A 3,213-nucleotide genomic window follows, 5' to 3' on the forward strand; every position below is an offset into this window, starting at 1 on the left:
GGGATGCCTTCCGGGGCATCCCCACGCTTAGGCTCCTGGTTGTCCTTGAATATTACCTTGGGGTGCCTTGGGCATCCCCAAGCTTAGGCTCTTGCCACTCCTTGTTCCATAATCCATCAAATCTTTACCCAAAACTTGAAAACTTCACAACACAAAATTTAAGTAGAAAATCTCGTGAGCTCCGTTAGCGAAAGAAAACAAAACACCACTTCAAAGTACTGTAATGAACTCATTCTTTATTTATATTGTGTTAAACCTACTGTATTACAACTTCTCTATGATTTATAAACTATTTTACTCGCCATAGATTCATCAAAATAAGCAAACAACACACGAAAAACAGAACAGTCTGTAGTAATCTGTAACTAACGCAAACTTCTGGAACCCCAAAAATTCCAAAATAAATTTCTGGACGTGAGGAATTTATATATTAATCATATACAAAAAGAATTAACTAAATAGAACTCTCCAATAAAAAATGGTAGCAATTCTTGTGATCGCTAAAGTTTTGTTTTTTACAGCAAGATCAACAAGACTTTCCCCAAGTCTTCCCAACGGTTCTACTTGGCACAAACACTAATTAAAACATAAAAACTCAATCATAACAGAGGCTAGATAAATTATTTATTAATAAACAGGAGAAAAAATCAAGGGACAAAAATAAAGTTGGGTTGCCTCCCAACAAGCGCTATCGTTTAACGCCCCTAGCTAGGCATGATAATTTCAATGATGCTCACATAAAAGATAGGAATTGTAACATAAAGAGAGCATCATGAAGAATATGACTAGAAAATTTAAGTCTAACCCACTTCCTATGCATAGGGATTTTGTGAGAAAACAACTTATAGGAACAATAATCAACTAGCATAGGAAGGCAAAACAAGCATAGCTTCGAAACTTTGAGCACATAAAGAGGAAACTTGATATTATTGAAATTCCTACAAGCATATGTTCCTCCCTCATAATAATTTTCAGTAGCATCATCAATAAATTCAACAATATAACCAGCACCTAAAGCATTCTTTTCATGATGCACAAGCATAGAATTTTTATTACTCTCGACATAAGCAAATTTCTTCTCATCAATAGTAGTGGGAGCAAACTCAACGAAATAACTATCATGTGAGGCATAATCCAATTGAGAATTAAAATCATGATGACAAGTTTCATGGATATCATTAGTCTTTATAGCATACAAGTCATCAAAACAATCATCATAGGTAGCAACTTTGTTCTCATAATCAATTGGAACATCTTCCGGAATACTGGATTCATCACAAAATAAAGTCATGACCTCTCCAAATCCACTTTCATAAATATAATCATCATAAATAGGAGGCATGCTTTCATCATAATAAATTTGCTCATCAAAACTTGGGGGACAAAAAATATCATCTTCATCAAACATAGCTTCCCCAAGCTTGTGGATTTGCATATCATTAGCATCATGGATATTCAAGGAATTCATACTAACAACATTGCAATCATGCTCATCATTCAAATATTTAGTTCCAAACATTCTAATGCATTCTTCTTCGGCACAATTTTCCTTTCCATCATACTCACGAAAGATATTAAAAAGATGAAGCGTATGAGGCAAACTCAATTCCATTTTTTTGTAGTTTTCTTTTATAAACTAAACTAGTGCTAAAACATGAAACAAAAAGATTCGATTGAATTATCTAAAGATATACCTTCAAGCGGTAACCTCCCCGGCAACGGCGCCAGAAAAGAGCTTGATGTCTACTACACAACCTTCTTCTTGTAGACGTTGTTGGGCCTACAAGTGCAGAGGTTTGTAGGACAGTAGCAAATTTCCCTCAAGTGGATGACCTAAGGTTTATCAATCTGTAGGAGGCGTAGGATGAAGATGGTCTCTCTCAAGCAACCCTGCAACCAAATAACAAAGAGTCTCTTGTGTCCCCAACACACCCAATACAATAGTAAATTGTATAGGTGCACTAGCTCAGCGAAGAGATGGTGATACAAGTGCAATATGGATTGTAGATATAGGTTTTTGTAATCTGAAAATATAAAAACAGCAAGGTAACTAATGATAAAAATGAGCACAAATAGTATTGCAATGCTAGGAAACAAGGCCTAGGGTTCATAATTTCACTAGTGTAAGTCCTCTCAACAATAATAACATAATTGGATCATATAACTATCCCTCAACATGCAACAAAGAGTCACTCCAAAGTCAATAATTGCGGAGAACAAATAAAGAGATTATGGTAGGGTACGAAACCACCTCAAAGTTATTCTTTCCAATCAATCCGTTGGGCTATTCCTATAAGCATCACAAACAGCCCTAGAGTTCATACTAGAATAACACCTTAAGACACAAATCAACCAAAACCCTAATGTCACCTAGATACTCCAATGTCACCTCAAGTATCCGTGGGTATGATTATATGATATGCATCACACAATCTCAGATTCATCTATTCAACCAACACATAGGACCTCAAAGAGTGCCCCAAAGCTTCTACCAGAGAGTCAAGACAAAAACGTGTGCCAAGCCCTATGCATAGATTCCCAAGGTCACGGAACCCGCAAGTTGATCACCAAAACATACATCAAGTGGATCAATAGAATACCCCGTTGTCACCACGGGTATCCCACGCAAGACATACATCAAGTGTTCTCAAATCCTTATAGACTCAATCCGATAAGATAACTTCAAAAGGAAAACTCAATCCATTACAAGACAGTAGAGGGGGGAAACATCATAAGATCCAACTACTATAGCAAAGCTGGCGATACATCAAGATCATGCCACCTCAAGAAGTCGAGAGAGAGAAAGATCAAACACATAACTACTGGTACATACCCTGAGCCCCGAGGGAGAACTACTCCCTCCTCGTCATGGAGAGCACCGGGATGATGAAGATGGCCACCGGAGAGGGATTCCCCCTCCGGCAGGGTGCCGGAACGGGTCTAGATTGGTTTTCGGTGGCTACAGAGGCTTCTGGCGGTGGAACTCCCGATCTATTGTGCTCTCCAAAGTTTGAAGGGTATATGGGTATATATGGGAGGAAGAAGTACATCGGTGGACCTCCGGGCTGTCCACGAGCCAGGGGGCGCGCGCAGGGGGGTGGGCGCACCCCCCACCCATGTGGGCAGCCCGGGACTCTCCTGGTCCAACTCCGATACTCCATGGGCTTCTTCTGGTCCAAAAATAAGTTCCGTGAAGTTTCAGGTCAATTGGAC

Source organism: Triticum aestivum, chromosome 4A (genome assembly GCF_018294505.1).
Source record: "Triticum aestivum cultivar Chinese Spring chromosome 4A, IWGSC CS RefSeq v2.1, whole genome shotgun sequence".
In the NCBI taxonomy this organism is placed as follows: domain Eukaryota; kingdom Viridiplantae; phylum Streptophyta; class Magnoliopsida; order Poales; family Poaceae; genus Triticum; species Triticum aestivum.